We start from the raw sequence: 22,129 nt of genomic DNA, 5'->3' as shown, positions 1-22,129 counted from the left end.
TGCACTTTAATGGGGTAAGTAATTGATTAATGGATATTTTAATTGGTTAAATGATTCTACATTTGGAATAAATACAATTAGATTCTACTTTAAATCATATAAATAGGTTTGAGAATAATCACCCTAATATTAAAAGAAGTAAAACTACAAAGTTATAGCCAGGTGTGGTGGCATATGCTTGTAATCCTAGTATTCTGGAAGCGGAAACCAGAGGGTCATGATTCATGGACAGCCTTAGCTACTTAGCGAGGCCCCTTGCAACTAGTGCAACCCTGTTTCAAAAATAAAAAGACTAAAACATAGTGCTGGGGGTGTAGCTCAGAGGTATAATGCCCCTGGATTCCATCCTTGGTAACACACACAAAAAATTAAAAAACTGTAAAGTTATCACAATAAAATATACAAGTTTATAATCAATAAATAGGGGAGACTTTAAGAAAACTTTAACTACAGTGAATTCAAAAGGTCTTTACACCACAATCCATTTTAACTTTAAAAAACTGGTAGACTCATAAAAGATACCTAAAACTCCTACACATCTCTAACAAAGGCTAAATATGCAAACCATAAAACCAACACCCAACACCCACAAATGAAAAGGATAATAAAGTACAAAGATAAAAGAAAAATCAATAGATGACATAAAAATCGATTTATAGAAGAAATCTTAATGGCCACAAACACACAAAAAAGATTTTGAACTTCATGAATTTCATTGGAAATTTCAAGGAAACTGCAATTTTAAAACAAAGCTGAACAATTTCAAATCCTACACATTAGAAAAAAATTCTTAAAGTCTTAGAGTAACATATCAGTAGTGTGAGAAATATGATTCTCTCAAATTTTTTTCTGGCGGGAATCTGAATTGATATGTATAGTTTGGAGATAAATATGTCAGTAGGAAGGAGACCTATGAACTAGGTGAACAGTACCGGTTGGCATTTCTCTTAAACTATATATAGTGTGGGTTCTTTTTTATTTATTTGAGTATTTAAAAAAATATGTAACTTTAGAGAATTGACATCCATCCATGAAATTCTACCCATGTATATTCTAGGGTGTTCATTAACCTCTGCACCAGTGACCCTTGCTAAATAACTTTAGTTTATCATAAAAATGATATTATACAAAAATACTCAATAACTAAAAGAATTCATGTGGACTTCAAACAAGTTTTAGACATCTCAGCTCTTTGGAGCAGGAAATTAACCTTTCTTTGTTAAAATACGAATCATTGGTAGAATTTTAAGAAGCAGATTATATATAATAATAATAGTATTGACATTAACTTGGTTTTGATAATGTGTTGACTGAAAGTTCTCTAAAATGCCGGATAAGGCCTTCTTCAAGAAAAATGCTTATATTCTATACTATTATTTGGAAGAATTTACTTTTATAGTGAACCATATTAGTATATAAAAAGCATGTGCAGCCAGGCGTGGTGGCGCACGCTTGTAATCCCTGCGCTTGGGAGGCTGAGACAGGAGGATCGCACAGGTTCGAAGCCAGCCTCAGCTACTTAGTGAGGCTTTCAGCAACTTAGTGAGTCCCTGTTTCCAAATAAAATATAAAAAATAGGTCTGGGAGTATAGCCCATAGGTAGAAAGCTCCTGGGTTTTACCCCCAGTATCAAAAAAAGCATGTGCTACAGCTGGGTGTGGTATGGTAGCACACACTGGTAATGACAGTACTTGGGAGGCTGAGATAGAAGAAACCCAGGTTTAAGGCCAGCCCCAGCAACTTGGTGAGGCCCTCTGCAACTTAGTGAGACCTTGTTACAAAAATAAAAAATAAAGTAAGGCTGGAGGTGGAGCTCAGAGGTAAAATGCCCCTGTGTTCATTTCCTAGTAACCCCCTCCCCACATGCACACCAATCCTGTGTCCCTTTTTCTTTTGTTAGGGTATAAAATGTCAGTCTTCAAGGTCAGTTTTAAAAGAATAAGACCTTACTCAACATTCCAAAGAATAATTTTTAGTTTGCTAGAACTGGTATATGAGCTATGTCCTGGATTGAAATGTATCCTCTAAAATATGACTATGTTCTGAATCATGGAAATGTGACCATATCTGAAAACCTGTTCTTTGCAGATATCATTATATTAAGGGTTTGAGAATCAGATTTCCTTAGGTTATTTACAAGAAATAAAAATCCAATAATGAGTAGTATTCAGTTTAAAAAGACACAGGGAAGAGAAGAAACATGAGAGGAAGCCATGTAAAGATGGAAAACACAGCTGTGCAGCTGTAAAGTTAAGAAAATCCATTTCTGAAGCCACCAGAAGCTGAAATAAGAAGAATTATATTAGAGAGCTTAGAAGAACAATGAAGTTGCCGATACCTTGATTGTGGACTTCTGGATTCCTGAGTTATAAAAGAATAAATTTATGTTTTAAGTCACAGTGTTTTCAGTAATTTACTGTGACAATCCTAGAAAATTAATATGATATGGAAGTAGTTTAACTTCCTCAGGACAGAAATTGTATCCTGAAGATGCTGGTTAACTTTGCTTCATTCTATAGCCATTTACTCCATATATATATTCCTAGTCCTGGCAAATCATTTATGATGGGAGCCATCAGTCATAGCCAGAGAAGATTCTATTTTAGAAATTCCATATGAATCCTTAAGATACCTTGGCAAGGACATTTGACAGTGCATTGTAGAACATGATTTACCAATTAATACATTTGTAACGTGCCAAATTATTTAAGCCTGCGGGCCTTTGTTTATGTATCTGTAAAATATTAAGGAGCTAGGAAAGAGAAAAATATAGTAGAAATCAAGAAAACTCAGAACCATTATTTAGAAAAACTCACTTCATTTCTTTGGTTCTGTGTATTCTTCTGTTACAACTAATTTGCTCAGTAAGGTCAGAACTACTCTTCATTATGAAAAAGCCTTCTAAGCAATTATTTCATTAGATTATTAGATTAAGAAAAAGAAAAAAGGAAAAAACCTGGCAAACATGCTAAATGAGTTTAGTCAGTCACAAAGGTAAAAAATATCCGATGTTCTAAGATTGCAGAAGCTAGAGAGGAAAGCGGTCATAGAAGAAACTCTAGACAAGAAAAGAGAAATGGTAGATGACCAAAAGGTGAAATAACTGAACGGGATGGGATGGAGGAAGAGGGAAATTCCCTATTGTCCATCATGTACATTCACAAATATATCAAAGTCAATCACTAAGAAAAGCATGAGAAGGAGGGTAGGAATGGAGTTGGAATTGGGAAAGGACTAAATGAGTGGTGTGTGTATGTATGCCTCTAACATCTTGAGTCCCATTAAGATGTATGACTAAAATGCATCAGTGAAAAGATTTTAGAAAATTCCATTGTGTACATATCCCCTAGTTTTGTAATCCATTCATCTGTTGATGTACATCTTGGCTGATTCCATAGTTTGGAAATTGTGAATTGTGCAGCTATAAACATAGATGTGCATGCATTAGTTTGCTAGTTCAGCTGACATCTTTTGGGTAGATACTCAGAAGTAGTATTGCTGTGTCGTATGGTAAGTTTGTTGCAATTCTTCTAAGGCTCCTCCATACTGTTTGCCAAAGTGGTTGCACTAATTTTCAATCTCACCAATAATGTATTAGAGTTTCCACTTCTCCATATTCTTGCCAGCATTTGTTGTTGTTTGTGTTTTGAATGATTGCCTGTCTAGTTGGAGTTAGGTGAAATCTCAGGGTAGTTTTGATTTTTATCTCCCTGATTTCTAATGAAGTTGAACAGTTTTCATGGGTTTTGTATTGACTCTGTAGATCACTTTTGGAAATATGGCCATTTTGTTGATATTTATTCTGCCTATTAATGAACATGGAAGATCTTTCCATTTCTAAGGCTTCCTTTGATTTCTTTTTTCAATGTTGTGTAATTTTCTTTATAGACGTCTTTTACTTCCTTGTTAAGTTTATTCCTAAGTATTTTACTTTTTTTGAGGGATATCCAGAGTTGAAGTGTTTTCTGCATTTCTTTTTCAGTGGATTTATGGTTGGTATATAGAAGAGCTTCTGACTTTTTAAGATTTTTGTATCCAGACTCTTTGAGGAATTTGTTAATCAGTTCCGTAAGCCTTTTGGTTGAGTTTGTTAGGTTTCTAAGTATGGTATCATGTCATCTACAAATAGTGAAGCTTGAGTTCTTCTTTTTCTATTTGTAATACTTTCATTTCCTTTTCTTGAATTATTGTTCTGGCTAGAGTCTCAAGTACTATATTAAAAAGAAGTGGTGACATTGAACATCATTGTTTTATTCCTATTTTAGGGTGAATTCTCAGAGTATACTCAGCCTAAAGAAAAACACAATTATGTCCTTTACAGAAAAATAGGTGGAACTGGAGAACATTATGCTAAGTGAGATTAGTCAGTCACAAAAATTAAGAAATCAAATGCTCTCCCTAATATGCAGAAGTTAGAGAGAAATTGGTCATACGAGGAACTCTAGATGACGAAGGAGATAACTATAGATGAGCAAATAATGTGACCTAACTGAGGGCGATGAGAGGAGGAAGAGGGAAATTCTTAATATACATGTTGTACATTAACAAACATATTAAGGTAAATCACTAAGACAAACATGAGAAGGAGGGATTGGGGGAAAATAAGGAGGGAACTCGGCAAAGGGCTAATTGGGTGATACGTACGTGTATGCCTATACCATCTTGTACTCTACTAAGATACGTATGACTACAGTGCAGCAATGAAAAATTTTAAAAAGTAAAAATAAAAAAAGATTAGAAAAAAGAGAGAAAAGAAAAGGCAACCCAAGTGTGGTGGTACATGCTTGTAATCCCAGTACATGGGAGGCTGAGACAGGAGGATAGCATTTTGAGGACAGCCTCAGTTACTTAGTGAAGCCCTCTGTAACTTGTTTGAGACCTTGTTTCAAAATAAAGAATAAAAAATAGGGTTCAGGGTATAGCTTGGAGGTAGAATTTCCCTGGGTTTCATCCCCAGTACTGCAAAAAAAAAAAAAAAAATCAAACCAATTTTGGGGAAGCATGACTTTCAATTCTGTTACTACTCGTTTTTGCCTCTACTCCTTGATGACATCTAAGAATCCTTCTGGTGCTCCTCATCATTTACAAGAGAATAAAACACCTGACTGAAGAATCTCAAGTTCTAGGATTAACGTCAATTTTTTTGACATTTTAAGGGTCACTCATCCAACAACATAGCCTGAATCTTTTGAGCATTCCAATTCTAATGACCCTTGGCTTTCACTCAATGACAATAACTGGATTTTGTTGTTATCTTGATCCATCTAATCATTTTATTTTTTCCAACTTGTGCTTAAGTGCAACTAGGTAATATTTCTCTAATGCTTCTTCATGAGTTGGATCTAACTGAATTTTATAAGAATTATCTGGGAGGATCTAGAAAGTAGAAGCTTGAGTTCAGTATCAAGATTTTGAATCCTTTAAATTATATTATTACCTATGAATCTGTACAATTTAGATTTAGTCTATGATTTTTCACAATAACTATCCCTGTCACAATTTAATGTCTTCATTCTCCTGCCTAGACCTTATTATTCATCAGTTTCAGTCTTCTAGAGACATCTTTTATATACCTCATTACATTTGCTCTGTTTTTTACCTTCCGTTAGCCATAATATTAGGTGTTTTTCCTTTGTGTATATACTGGATCCCATTATATTCAGTTATTCTGTTTTTTATGAACCTGGATTATTAATGGTACAATTTATCTTCTTTATCTTAAAGTTTGTCTTCTCTATTGACTTGTTCTCAACAGTATTTAAAGCAATAAAATTCCCTCTCATCTTTTAAAATTAAATATTCCTCTTCACCTCTTTCAGACTCTCTGAAGCTATTCTCTCACCTCTCCTTCACATCACAGTCAAGCGCCTTGTGGGAGTCATGTACAATAGCTGGCTGTGTAGCTTTTCACCTCCCATCTGTGGGTTAGACAAGTGCAGTCTGCTTCTGCCACCTCTACTCAGCTGTAAGTGTTGCAGATGAAATCGCCATTGACATCTTTGCTACCCAAATCAGGGGAAACATCTCAGTCCTAGTTTTATTTAAACTGTGCAGATTTAGATCTGTTCATCAACCTCTCCTTAAACTTCACTCTGTTTTGGAGTAGATAGGAGGCACACTCTGACATCACACCCTTCTTACCATGCAATTCTTGAACTTCCTTATTGGATGTCCTTCTGTTTGTCTTCAAAACCATATCCTCTTTTCATGTGTAACATTTTTCCTTGGTGATCCTGTGGTCTTCATGCGCTGTTTTATAATTTAAAAAATTCCAGTGTAAATATTTCTCCTTGGCCCCAGTCTAAGTATACACATATCTACTAAAAATCACAACACAGATGATAATACTACTATTACCCATAAAGATAATAATAAATGAAAGCTCAGTAGGCACGGTAGCACATGTCTGTAATCCCAGTACATGGGAGGCTGAGAAAAGAGGATCATTTGAAACTGAGGTATGGTAACTTTTTGAGATTCTGTTTCAAAATACAATATAAAACAAAGGCACGGAGCATGTAGTTCAGAGTTAGAATGCATTGGAGTTCTACCCCAAAGAGAAGAAAGGAAGAAAGCCAGATTCTTTGATTACCATATTTTAGAAATCATTTCACTCTTACAAAATACCTTTAAATATACCCATTTACATATAAATATATTGAGACCTTTTAGAGCTATTTAATAAACTACTCAATACTTGCAACTAAAATCCATTTGGGTTTATTTTCCAATTCCAAGTAGTCAGTAACTATTTCTAATGATAAATATGTAAGGGCTACTTCACAAAGGCGCAACTCTAGCAGGTTCCAAAGTGAAATGTTCCATCTTATTTATGATTACAATGATTTTCTAATTCTTCATTAATTTACACACTCAGGAAGATGAACTTTTTTTCTCTTACAGACTCCATGTAATTATTCACAAGTCTTACAGCGTCTACGTTCTTAGCACCTTAAAAATGCAGCACTTTCTCCCTTCCCCTCTGTTTACAACACCACCAACCCTCCTCTGAATTCCTGCCGCCTCCTGCCTGGTGTCTCTGCTTCAGGTCATAGCCTCTCCAATCCATTTTTCACAATGCAGTCTGAGTGATTTTCTGAAGTCAAATCTGATCACATCACCTGCTGGCTTACTTAAAGCCTGTCAATGTCATTCCACTGCCTTCAGGATAAAGTCCTACTCCTTAGCAGGGCATCCAAGGTCATTCATGACCTAGCATCTGCTTAAATCCCAGGCTGCTTCCTATCAGAAGCACTCACTGTATTTTAAGTTCCAACCAAAGAGTGCTATTTGGAGTACACTTAAGCCTGCTTTGCTTTATTTCAGTATTAAGATTTAAAAAATAAAAGTTTCTTTTCTCCTGTGTAATGATTTTACCGTCTTCATTGATGTAGATTGGCTGCATCTCATCCTTCACAGTTCTGCTTACATGGAACTTCCTCTTATATGGTTCTCTTTCCCCAAGATTCCCCCTCTATTTTCTTGTGAGCTTAGTCATTACACAGATACTAGAATTCATCATTTTCAAATTTTTTTTGGCCTGACTTATCACTTCTCTTGATGTCCTTTCAAGGGTATATGTTATATTTCTTTTAGCTTGGTTTACCCCAAGAGCCCAGTCCAAAATAAAAATTCAAGTATAAATAATACTGAACATGGTTGCATTTGATAATGATGGTAGAATAAGAGAGAAACAAAGAGAAAGATCATCCATACAGAGAGCTTATCAAGTATATTACTGGCCTTGTTAAGCAGAGCTCAGTATGCTGAGGCTGCCTGGAAGCCTAAAAGCCAGTGTAAATCTGAGCCTCAGAGTAGACCAGCCTAGAAAGGAGTGAAGGTCTTCACACACTCACTGTTTGACCTGCTCTCCTGTTTACACCTAACATCAGCTATCACCGGTTGGGTGGTTGAAGGCAGCGAAGTGGAGGACAGGTGACTTATGGGTTGAAGGTGGCTATTAATTCCCTGGCACTTTTAGGCTATTGGCTATTGTGGAAATGTTAAAATGAACTCCAGAGAGCCGAAGGACTCCAGGTAAAGAAATACAGAAGGCCTTTGAAGTCTAGGGTGTTGTCCATGAAATATGCATGGTAGATGTGTACAACACCAGCATTTGCAATGGGACTGTACACACTCCTAGTCTTAATACATCATAGCATCTGGCACGTACTGGATGTTCAAGCCTATTCATTAAATAAATGAATCTTTTAAAAACACAAAGGAAAAATGTCACTTTCAATGGTATATTCATTGTTCTGTTCTCACCTTCAAGTTTCATTTCTGGCACATACTACTCACTAGATATATTTGAATGAATGAATGAATGAATAATCCATTAGAGAGTGAATAATTCACTCTTCACTGAGGGAAACAGATGATCTTAAAAATTCTCATAAGCTATGAATTCTAACTATACATATAAAGATTATAATTATATATCAATATTATATGTATTTATTTATTTAAAAACTAATATGATACTTCCACAGTATCTTTGTCAAACACATTATTTTGTTTTCTTTGTGTGGGCACCGTGGAGAGCAAAGCACACTGGTCATTCTCACTCGGTCCACTTTAGAGAAGAGGAATGTTTCAGTGTTCTCCCATCAACCACACAGCAGGGGAGCTGTGACTAACTGGAGGAGGGCCACTATGACCCAGTTTTGGGGCCCTGTCACATTAGGAATATGGAAAGTCATACCATCATGGCCTAATGGAACAGAGATCAGCTACTGCCACCTGAGGTCTACTAATGAGGGAAAGGTAAAGGTAAGCCCGGTCTCCAGAGCTAGGACTCTGTGGCTTCCCATGGGCATTTTCTGTATTCTTTAAAAAGAAAAGGAACAAAAAGTGGAGGTGTGGGCGTAGGCAGGGCTGAATCTTCAAATAGTTCCCCCAAAATGGAAATGCCATCCGAAACAGGAAGGGCTTGGAGGGAGGACAAAGGAAATGTGTTTAATCATCAGCAGAAAGGGAGTGCACTTGACGGCTGGTTTTCAGAACATCTGACATTTAACATAAACTTTCTTTTACTCTGATAAATTCTGTCTGTAGCACTGTGCTCTACTTTGCTAGTATTGATTTTGCAGGTAGAATTTCTTGTTCTCTAAGGAAGTTCTTTCCTATACTACCCATGTTTAATGTATTTTTAAAATTCAGACATTAATCATACCAACATTCTAATCGAATAGCATACCCCTCTTCTGGATATACAACTAATTTGTGTTCAAAACTAAAGATTTCTGAAAACATTAGGGAGAGATTTTTTTAAACCACACTAATAATCTCTAATGCTTCAAATAGCATAAATATTTTTAGCATTTTTCTGTCTACTTGCCTATCAACTTTCTTTCTAACATAGCTACCAAATTTGAAAGTTTTTTCCAGGATTTTTCTTATTTTATTTTATTATACTTTTATTGGTGCATTATAGCCTCATATCGTAAGGCAGTTCAGAGTGATGGTGACATATATACACACAGCACTTGGTGGGCTCTCTTCCGTCCCCATACAAGATATTGAAATTGACATTGGTATTTTCACATATGTATATAATGTCATTGAAAATAATTCCTTCATTCATCCTCTCCCCCTTTCCCCTGGACCACTTCCCTGGAGCCACTGACATTTCTGCTCCATTATCTGAGGTCTCTCTGGTAGTGTGGTCTAAATTTGTTTTGAAAAAGCCACAGTTAAACTTCCAGAGAAATTTCTAATCATTTGTTTTGGACACGAGTGACTTTTTATAGTTTGTTCTCAAAGGAGTGCAAAAGTCTTATTGATTCTCCTTGGAGAATTTTCTTCTGGAGCTGAACTTAATGAATTTTAGACATAGCTAGAAGGCCTTGCGATTCTGGTCACAGGAGACAGGCTCACTGATACTGAGGCTATGAACATAAAAACAGTAGATTCTAATCACCTGTCACAAAGATAATTCTTGTGGGCCTGATTTTCAGTTTGCCAATGTACATAATATGCATGAAAGTAAATGACATGAGAGATTTCCTCATTTGCAAGGGTTAACTTCTCTTAAACAAAGAAATGAAGGTTCCTGTATGGATACAGATATGTGTATATGTATATTTATATGGGATTTTCATTATTGGTTTCCTAAAACTTGCAGAATCTTTTAAAACTGCTAAGGTCACATTTAAATTTTACCAACTTCCAATTCTGTAGTAAAAATCTGTGCTCAAATACTATAACACATTTGATAAAGTAACCTAGTATGAGTCTGGAATGAATAAACCAGTGTATCTATGGACTCTAAATACAGCATGCATTCTCTTTGTTCTCTTTCAAAGGCAGCATCTATACCTGGGGCGTTTATATAAAATTCCATACATAGTAGATGGAGTATAAGATATGAAAGATAAAACTTGAATTAATACGGTCCAACATCCTCATAAGAAAACTTTAAGCCTATTCTCTTATTTTTTTTCCTGTGGTTTCAATGCTGGTTAATTGCAAAGCTGAAACTAGATTGGAATTGATTTGATTTTCTGTAAGATCTTTTATATTCTGCCCCATGCCAAAGGATGCATTAGGTTTCAGGGTAGATTGCTATTATTTGTAAAGAAATATAAATGAATGAAAATGTAGCTACATGAATATAATTGTTTTAAATGGTTCTGAATTTTTATTAAATTTCATATGCATATGGAGAAATGTACTGATCAAATATTTTTTTTCCAAAATGACCTACGCACATACCCAGAACCAAAATAAAGAACAAAATTTAACAGCATCCCAGAAGCTGCTCTCATAGACAGAAATCTCTTTCCTCCTTTCATACATACATGCACAAGAATTTCTTTTCTTCAATACCATAGAATAGCTTTGATTTTTAAAAATATATGTAAATGGAAATCTTAATGTCTTAGGAAATCCTACTCTAAGAAAATATTATAAACTTACTGGCTTATAAGAACAAAAATTTACTTCTTATGATTCTAGAGCTTGGAGTTGTGAGGCCAGGATAATAACGTGGTTGCTTCCAGTGAGGGTTTTTTCAGGACTGCAGGCTGCTGAGTTTTTGTTGTATCTTTAGATAGTACAAAGAAGCTTGCTATCTCTTCAACCTTTTCTCATAAGAGCACTTATGCATGAGGACTGCACTTTCATGATGTATTTACTTCCCAAAGACTTCACTTCCAAACACCAACACATTGGGATGAGGGTTTCAAGCAGTGGATTTGGTGGGAACATAAATATCCATTCCACTGCAATTACAAATGTTCTTGTTTTAGTTTGACATTTTGTTCTGCATTATAGATGCATGACTCATCCATATCATTATTGTATATGTTGCTGTAGATTCTCTACAATATAATGTTATAAGAATATGATACAGCTGTTTTATCCATTTTGTAGAAGTCTTTTGAGAAGGCTTTTGAGGAGTCTTATGATTTTAATTATATTAAAAATAGTGCTCTGACTATTCTTACAACTATCGTGTGTTTGTGTGTGTGTGTTTGTATTTTGGTTTTTTGGAAGTGAATTGATAAGTGGGTATGTGTAGCTTGATTTTAGTAGATTCTTTCAATGATATTTTTAACATACTGTGCAGTTTACACATCTAAAAGCAGAGCAGGAGAGTTGCTGCCCTTTCATTTATGGTTAATACTTGAAGTTTATGTGTCATTTTTCTTAAAGTAGCTTTAGTAGTTGTACAATGACATTTTATTGTAATTTTAATTTGTATTCACACCATGACTCAATAAATTAGTTGGACATATTTATTTTTAATAAACTTTTTACTCATTTTTCAATTATTTTTTTTACTTGTTGAATTGTAGAAATTCTTCATGTAATTTGAAGGAATCTTTTCTATACATATATCCTGCAGATTGCTCCTAGATCCTATGTTAATTGCTTTCTTACATGTATCTTTTGAATAAAAGAAGTTTTAAATTTTAATATAATTTAATGTATTACTTGTTCATATTAGGGTTAGTACTTTTTGTATTTTAACTATGACATTTTTTTCTTCAAAGAATTTTTAATTTTTAAAAGTTTTTAAACTGAATTATATAAAAACTATACCTCCACCAGAGAAAATTTATTAGGATTTATTCTTGCAATATGGCAAGGATCATAAATTATCAAAGTTAATACAATAAAATGTATTGGTAAATATGTACCAAAATGTAAAGATAGAACTTTCTTGTATATAATTCTTGTAATTATCATGTACTAAAGCAGACATTTATTGAGTATAAATTGTGAGCAACCAACTGTGATTAAACTTTGTCATAAAGAAAAGGAAATTCAGAAAACTCTTAAAAGTATTTTCTATTAAATAAGCAAATATAAGTATTCAAAATATTACTAAAGGTAAAATGAAGGTTCATGTTAATTTTGATAAGAACAACAAAAATTCTAAGTCCCCTAAATGCTAAGTGTTCAACATTTTTTTTTCATTTGTTTAATGATAAATTGTACTTTTTCTTCTTTTGAGAAGTTTCATTCAATTCAGTTACTTATTTTTAATTGGGATTTTTTATGTTGTTTTCTAAGCTTTTTATTATTTTAGATATTAATCTTTTATCAGAAGGTAAATAGTAAAAGATCTTCACCCATTCTGTAGACTCTCACTATAGATTCTTGATGGTTTCCTTTGATGCACAGAAGTTAATTATGGAATCAATCTAAAGGTGTTCATCACTAGATGAATGGATCACAAAACTATTGTACATATACACATGGGATTTTACTCAGGTATAAAAAAAGAACAAAATAATGTCATTTGTAAAAAATTATTGGAACTATATGAGATTAGCCAGTGCAAAAAAAAAAAAAGTAGGTGTATATTTTCTCTTTTGTTTGTAAGTTAGAGAGAAATGTGGAAATAAGAGTAACATCAGATAGAACATTAGAGACTTCAGTGTAGTGGTCAAGGGTGGTTAGTGAAGAAAGAAGGGGGAATGAAGACATAGAGTATAAGTTTAAATAATGATACCTATCTTATGCCTACGAAATTACCTATCCAGCCTCAGAGTCATGTATGGGAGGAGAAGTGGTAAGGGAGAAGGAGCAGGGTTGTGAAGGAAGTACTGTAAGAGGTAGGTGTGTGTGTGTGTGTGTGTGTGTGTGTGTGTGTGTGTGTGTGTGTTCTATCACTCTATAATGATATATAATTACAGTATAAAAATAAAAATCAAATTCAAATCTGATGGAATGGTTAAATTCTAGTTAAATTACTTGTAATAGTAATGAATGGTCAGAGAAGTGTGGATACCTGCATCCATTCCACATTGTACCCATTTATTTTTTTCTCATTCACTTTGGTCTTGCTCATATTCCCACTTGCTCTGAAGACATAAAGATAATTTATTTCTTGCATTTTATATATAGCATGTAAAATAGTCAAAATAAGCCCTTGAAGTGTATAGAAGTTATACAAGATAACAAGAAAATGGTCATCTCTTTTTTTTTCCTCCCTCTGAATGGTTATGAGAACAAAATACATGAAAAACAAGAATTCCCCAAAGTTGGTTTGGGTGAGGCCTTAAACTAATCAGAGGCTGAGACAGGAAAATCATGTGGGTTCTTATTGAGGCTCTCAGCAACTTTGTACAATTCTCTTTCACATAAAATATAAATTAGGTCTGGGTGTGTAGTCTGGAGGTAGAAAGCCCCTGAGTTCCATCCCCAGTACAATAAAGCAAAAAAAAAAAAATTGAATCAAAACCAGGCACAGTGGTAATGTAACCATCTGTAATCCTAGTACTTGAAAGGCTGAGATAGGAGGATCACTGGGTGCAAGGCTAACCTCAACAACATATCAAGACCTTGTTTCAAATAGTAAATAAATAAATAAATAAATAAATAAATAAATAAATAAAGGGCTTGAGTGTAGCTCAAAGGTATAACACCCCTGAATACAATCTTCAGTACCAAAAGAAAAAAAAAGGTGAATAAAGACAATAAAAATAAGTGCCTACTTTTCAAAAAAGAAAAAAGAAAGTGTTTTTACTCTTAATTCTTGTTGGACAGATTGTCCCTTGCAGAATCTTATTTGAAGTAATGTTTTCTTCTTTCTCCCCAAAGCTAATTAAGTGTACTTATTACCATTGATGGGTAATTGGTGAATAGCAACCTCATTAACTTTTCTGAAATTTCATTACATTTTCCAGTAGACACTGTACTGAGGTCTTGCATTAACATCAGAAGATTACTTTTGATTTTGTTCATAAAGTTAGCGTACTCTTCTGGTGAAGGGGTTCTGAGAATATGCCTTGAAAATTTCTAATGAAAAATATATATTCTAATTCCTTTTTCAAAAACCTAAAATATCATGAGTATTCTAAATTAGAATTTTATAAATAATAATTGAGCAGCATCAGTTTTGTAGCTTTTATTTAGAAACCTTCATCTCTCAGTTATAATGGATCAGGCACTGAACTAGGCAATAGAATCTTACGAGCAATATCCCTAAACCTACTTTTAAGGAACTGATGGCCTTATAAAAAATGGTACATCAGACAAACATTTTGCAGGTGCCTGGATATGCCTGGGGCCTGTGAATTTTAGTAGAACACACGGATTACAGTTTTTCATAGTTAACATTGGTCTGAAAATATTAAACACAGCCCAAGATGGCCTGTTTGCCAAATGGTTCAGCTATTGTCGCGTTAGATTAAGTTGTGCCAATTAAGTTTTAATTATCCTTATAGTCATCGTGTTTTCAGAAATAGGACTGTGGCTCTGCTATTTTTAGCCTTTAACCCAGTATAGAATTGTACCCTTGGGTACCCAGTGACTCAGAAGCCCCATTTCTTTTTAAGATCTGCAATAAAAGATGAGAAATATTGGCTTTGAAGTTCCAATCTTTCCTCAGACAGTTCAAGGCTACTTCAGCCTGCATATCACTGACTGGCTTGGCACCCTTGCTCTGGGACTAACCAGAGGGCCATGACTATTAACCCACATTAACTCCCCAAAACTTGCCTCTGAAAGGTATTTACTTGACAGTTAGAAAGCTGATTGAGAAGTTTTCAATGCTGAACAGATTATTTGGCATAAATAGGTGGGCTATAATAGTCTAATATAATTTCTTTTAAGGAAAACTTTTTTTCCTTTTAAGAATAAATTTCTTGCCGGGCGTGGTGGCGCACGCTTGTAATCCCCGCGCTTGGGAGGCGCAGACAGGAGGATCGCACAGGTTCGAAGCCAGCCGCGCTGGTGTAAGAGACCCTGTTTCAAAAATATAAAATAGGTCTGGGAGTGTAGCCCAGAGGTAGAAGGGCTTCCAGGAACCCCAGTACCACCAAAAAAAAAAAAGAATAAATTTCTCCTTTATCTTCTTTATCTTCAGAAAGTTATAGTGATAAGAGTGCAAACCATGAAGTTTGCTTTTCTACCATATATACTAAATGTTGGATAAGTTCGCTAGGCAATTTCCATTCAGTTTTCTAAATCTAGTATCTATCCTTCTCCATCATAGGTGTGCCCCCTGACAAGTCTAGCCCACACTTTTTGGGTTTCCTTGTCTTCTAGTTTTCATTTAGGAAGAGTGAATTCTGCGTATTTATGCTTACCCTGCCTCCTCCTCCTCCTCCTCCTCCTCCTCCTCCTCCTTCTTCTTCTTCCTTTTTTTTTTTTTTTTTTTTTTGGTGGTACTGGGGTTCCTGGAAGCCCTTCTACCTCCGGGCTGCACTCCCAGACCTATTTTTATACTTTTTTATTTGGAAACAGGGTCTCTTAAGTCAGCGTGGCTTGCTTCGAACCTGCGAACCTGCCGATCCTCCTGTCTCCACCTCCCAAGCACGGGGATTACAAGCATGTGCCACCACGCCAAGCTTATCCTGCCTTCTTGAATGGCAGCTATTTGGCAGTAGCTGCATTGATTGAAAGCCAAACTTCTGAGTTCTACTGCTGTTTCTGAAGTCCCATCCGTATTCCATTTCCCTGTGCTTTCATGGCTAGAGTGGTGTGGCAGGTAGAATAATTAGCCACATTTGTATCCACAAAAATGGTGAAGAAACCTTATATGATAAAACGTACTTTGCAGACATGAACAAAGATCTGGAGATGAGAGGATAATTTTGGATTATCTAAGTAGGCTTGATATAATTACAAGAATTCTCATAAAAGGGAGGCAGGAAGTCAGAGCTACGATACAGTGAAGGAAACACTAGAGTTCTTTGGTTGTTAGCTTTGAAATTGGAAGAAAACAACCGGTTGATTCATGTAAGAAGCCTATGAAAAATGAAAAAGTTAAGGTAAAGCCTTCAGAAGAAACAAAGCCCTGCCCATATTTTGACTTCCAACCTTCGGATATGATTATTCATATACGTCTAAGTTATTAAATTCATGGAAACTTGATATTTCAGTATAATGTCAATCAAAAAGTAATACTGGATTTCCATTATTGCGGATCCCGTGGTATTAGACCAACCATTTATGGCTGAACCTTAACCTGGCCTAGGACTTTGAAAGTAATCTCTCCACTAATTGCTATTCAATTATTTCTTAGAGTATAGAATCTCTTTTCTACCAGGATTATAATTGTTAAATGTTTACACATTTTTATATAGCAAAGTCTGAGATTAGAGATCAATTGGTTATTATATAATCTATGGAAGGTATGCATAGATATGACAAAAATATTTACTATGGCACTATTTCTATAAAAACAAAATAAAAGGAGATTTTTTTTAGAATAAGAATAAAGAATAAGAGATGAATTATGGTTGAGTTGCACAATATAATAATAGATTGCTAGACAGGGTTTAGGTCACAGCTGTGCATAAACACATGCACAATTGTGTAAAAAAGTAAATCTACAAAGTAGACAAATCCATATCTATATCTGCATGTTTATCCACCTACCTATTTAATAATATAGCTATGTATAAATATAAATATATATATATGCATAGAAGAGTATATATAATTGTTTTAGGGATTTTCTCTTGCTAATGGATTCAGAACTTTTTTGTAGTTTTGCTTATTTTCTAAGTCTTCTAAATGTTTTTCATTAGTAATCATAAAGGAATTGATAAAACAGTGATAGGGCATATTATCAGATGGTGGAATGCTTTGCATTATGCAAGAAACTCTTTTATAGTGTTACTCACAGAATAATTACTTCTTTGACCCGCAATAGAGTGCAGCTACATTACAGTTGCTTGTGTTCTTAATTGTACCTTCTATCATATTATGGACATTTCAAGCAAAGAATGCCTGAAATGTTTCTCTTTCTGCACTCAAAGTACCTTATGTGAGGCTTTTGGTATGTGTTTACTGAAAACTTTCTACTGAGTTGCATTTTTAGGTGCTTAATTAAAGTTCCTTTGATAAAAGACTCAATTTCAGACTCATAACACATACAAGTAACAGAAAAAATTATGAGGCGAATTTATATAGCAGAAAGATAGGCAGAAGATAAACAGCCTAATTTAAGATGCAAATGGATAGTGAATTATTTATAATATATTCTTGTCACAACACTGTTCATTTAAAATTTGTTTACTTAGAGCATTGGATGGATGTTAAGTTCTCATATGAGGTAAACATTGGGACTAGGTCCCTCAAAAAATCACATCAAATATTAGAAGAAAGAAAAGAACACAGCATATTGTACTTCAGTAAAACTAGAATAATATCTTAGACCAGGTAAAATCTTTAAATAGAGACTGCTGAGTCTATTTAGCACTGAAGGAAATTCTAGGAATATGGCACATTTTTTTTAGAGAAAACAGAACAGATGAGCCAACATAGATGTGTAGAAGTAAAAGTTTAATAGAATGTTAATGTCAGATGAGAATAACATCAGGCTGTAAGAAACAGCAAAGAAGAGATAGTATAAAGCTTGCCAGAAGGACAGGGGGTCCAAGTTTCCTTATTTACTGATGAGAAACTGAGTTCCATCAAGATAGAGATATTTAAGGCAATCTCTGTTCTATCATGCCCCATTGGCCCCTTTTTTCTTTTTTGACAGGACATAAGAACCTATATAAATAATTATTATTATTACTCTAAAGTGAAGTAAACATGATCCTTGCACTTTTTTCTGAAACTTCACATCTATAGTGAAATAATTAGTGATATTCAATTATTTTGTGGCATTAACTAGTTACTTCTTATAGTAAAACTATGTGACCATACCAATATTATCTTGATGTTTCAAATAAGAAAAGAGGCAGATAAAAATTCCATAACACATATGGAGAGAATCAGGATTTAAACTTAAGAAATCTGAAGTAAGAGATTTTGTTTCTCTATTTTATTATAAAAATAATAAGAGTAACATTTTTTTTGTGTGGCACTGGGGTTCCTGGAAACCCTTCTCCCTCCGGGCTACACTCCCAGACATCTATTTTTTACTTGGAAACGGGGTCTCTTAAGCCGGTGAGGCTGGCTTTGAACCTGCACGATCCTCCTGTTTCCTCCTCCTACAAGCGTGCGCCAACATTCCCAGCTAAGAGTAAAATTTTTATTACCATAAATTTTGCAAAATAATTTACAGTCGATTTGGTAATTGGCCTAAAATCTTTAGTCTTGGAAAGAATAATAATAGTGATACACTCTCCTCCATTTTGCAAAATAGTGGAAAATATGTTTTCAGAAACTAGCCGTGGAAAAATTGAGTTGTTTTCTGCCTCGTGCCTAAGGGGAATAAAAAAGCCAATTGCAATTCTGGAGCTTTTTAAATTATAAAATACCCACTCTTTGAAAGTAAATTCTGGAAGCAGGAGAGATAACACTGAATGATTGGTCATCAAATATGATAGGGAATAAAATAAATGAAAAAAATCATTGATTTGTATATGTTACTGGGTGCTCTAAAATTTCTATCTAATTGCAATTAAAAGAACCAAAATGAGGCCAAAATCAAAGAAGTAGAAGATGCTAGAAGTGAAAAGACCTCCCATGTTCATGGGTAAGTAGACGACATATTGTTAAAATGGGCATATTACCAGAAGCAATCTACAAATTCAAAGCAACTCCATTAAAGTACAAACAATGTTTTTTTTACAGAACTAGAAACACCAGTTCTAATGTACAGATGGAATAACAAGAGACCCAGAATAACCAGAAACAACTTCGATTAGAATTATCAGTGCCAGAGGCATCACAATACCCAATTTCAAATTAATTACTACAGAGCTACAATCACACAAATAGCATGGAGCTTACATAAAAAAAAGACCATAAAGACACATAGACCAATGGAATGGCATTACACATAAACATATGGAATGCAATAAAACACACAGAGACAAATCCACACAATTACAGCAAGATGAATGTTGACAAAGGTGCAGAAAACATGTTGAAAAAATGCAATCTTTTAAACAAATGATGCTGGGAAAATTGGTATTGATATATAGAAGAATGAAACTGGACACTTATCTCTCACCCTGTACAAAAGTCAACTCAAATTGACCAAACTCATGTGAATAAGACCAGAAAGTTTGCAAGTTCTAGTATAAAACATAAGAGAAACACTCATAGGCATAGGCAATGACTTTCTCAATAGAACTCCTAAAATTCAAGAAATATTGCCAATAAATAATAAATGTGTTGGAATAAAATTTAAAAGCTTTTGCTCTGCAAAGGAAGCAATAGCATGAAGAAAGTTTAAGGGATGGAAGAAAACTTTATCAGGTACACTTCTAAGAGATGACCAATACCAAGGATGTATAACATTTCAAGAAATTTACTACCCATATAAACAAATAAAAATAATCCAATTAATAAATGGTCAAATAAACTAAATGCACATTCTAAAAAGAAGTACAGCTGACCAACAAATACCTGAAAAATCAACATTATTAGTGATAATAGAAAATACAAATCAAAACCGCACTGAGATTTTATTTTTTCCAGTTTGAATGGTACTCATTAGGAATGCAAATAATGATAAATGCTGATGAGGATGTTGGGCAGAGAAGAACTTATAGTTTATATTGGTAGGAATGTGAATTAGTATAGATAGTATGGAAATTACTATGAAGATTTTTTAAAGGACTGAATGTCATCATGATATGGTCCCTCTATGCTACTCCTCAGTATTTATTCTAAAGAATTAAAACAGTATAATGTAGAGATACATGCACACCCATGTTTCAACAACACAATTCACAATAGCCAAGTTATGGAAACAGCCTAGGTGTCCTTCAACAAATGGATGGACAAAGGAAATGTGGTCTATATACACATGATGGGGTTTTATTAAGCAGAATGTAAAACAAAATTCTATCATTTGAAGAAAAGTTGATGAAACTGGAGAACATCATGTAGACTGACTCTGAAAATCAAGACATATTTTCCCTCACATGTGGAAGGTAGGGATAAAAATATAACTCATGAAAATAGGAGGAAGGCCAATAAGATTGAGGAAGGGGAATGCAGGGGTAAGAGAAAAGAAAGTTATTGAAGAATGAAATTCAGCCAATTGTGTTATATGCATTCTGCAACAAAGCACATTAATTTGTACAACTATATTACATCACTATTTTTAACCAATGAATGAAGAAGAAATTCTCAATTGTGATTCTAAAGCATTACTTTAAAATAAAATATTCTAGCATTTTATTTTGAAACCCTCAAATACTATGAAGCATAGTAGAAAGAGCAATTCTTAGATCAATCTTCATTCATCTATTAACTGATTATATGGCCTTTGACAGTTCACTGAATGTTGAAAATATAACAGAGCCATTGGTGGGTCATCCCACCTTCTTCTTCACATTTGACAAAAATTTAAGATGACAAAGCATAAAAATAGCAATTTTTATGATATTTACAAATAGTAAAAACTATATGTCTACATGTCTTGGACGTCAGAAATTCATGTTTAAATTAGATTCATGGAGCAACTAAGGGCAAAGATATAATGGGGAGAAGGAGATTAGGACAGCTCTTTCTAGTAAAGGATTATATTACTTTATGCTTTGTAAAATTTCAAAGGACTTCAGAAAATACAGCACGGTTTCTGGAACTGGGATAATCAACTCCTGTATTTTTAAATTTTGGAGATGCAATTATTCAGAATTATTCAAGCCATATAAAAGATCATCTTTAAGCTGGACATGGTGGTGTACACTTGTAATCTCTGTACTTGGGAGGCTGAGACAGGAGGATCTGCAGGTTTGTAGCCAGCTTCAGCTTCTTAATGAGGCCCTCTGCAACTTAGTGAGAACCTGCTTCAAATTAAAAACATAGAAGATTGGGCTGAATACAACTGAATACAAATTGGGAGTATAGCCTGGAGGTAGAAAACCCTTGAGTTCAATCCCCAGCACCCCCCCACACACAAACAAACAATAGAGATAATCTTTTGTGTAAGAATTTTTTCAACAAGATACCTGGATTTTCAACATATAGTTTAAAAGAAAGATTGTGTTTAAATATTTCTTTGCAATTAAAAATCTCCATGTAGCATGGTTCTTTTTGAAGGGTTGATTTCATGGGGTTGGAAGGGGCTTCATGGGGAGAAATTAGGCTTGAGGGAGAAAGCTTTAGAAAATTGATTAAGTGCATTATTATACTCAATTTAAAGCTGAGAAAACAGAGGCTTTGAAAGGCTGAGTTGACAACTGGCAGACACATATAAGTAGTAAATTTAGGATCCCGAGTCTCACGGCTTAGTCCATATTCTTGGCCACATGAAAAGTCTCAGAGTGAAGAACACTTAAGCTTGACCAACTTCAGACTAGCTCCACTTCCTTTCTTCACCACATGCATATAATACATCTCTTAATTCTTGTTAGGGGAAAAGTCACCATGTAAAATACTGTCCACATGGCCAGTGAATAAAGCTCACCAAGGGGAAATTTGGGGAAATGAAACAACAACAACAAAAAACATGTCACAGTGTATAAGAAAAACAGACCATCCAGACTACTAAAATGCTACCATGGGTTAGAATACAGCATTTTTATTGTAAAAGTCCACATTTTAGGCAATTCTCTTTGTGAAAAGCTTTTCAAATACATAGACAGAGAGCAGCTGATCATTAAGAATTAGATTATATATAATATGTATTCATTTTTCCAATACTATGCACACATTGGAAAGCTAGCTTTCTTTCTTTTTTTTAGTGTCTCCATTACAGAACACATTTCAAGTTGACAATGATAACATGTTTCTCACCATTGAAATTTGCCAACAA

Source organism: Muscardinus avellanarius, assembly GCF_963383645.1.
Source record: "Muscardinus avellanarius genome assembly, chromosome: 7".
Taxonomy (NCBI): Eukaryota; Metazoa; Chordata; class Mammalia; order Rodentia; family Gliridae; genus Muscardinus; species Muscardinus avellanarius.
The sequence above is the reverse complement of the archived record's forward strand: the minus strand, read 5'-3'. Positions refer to the sequence as shown.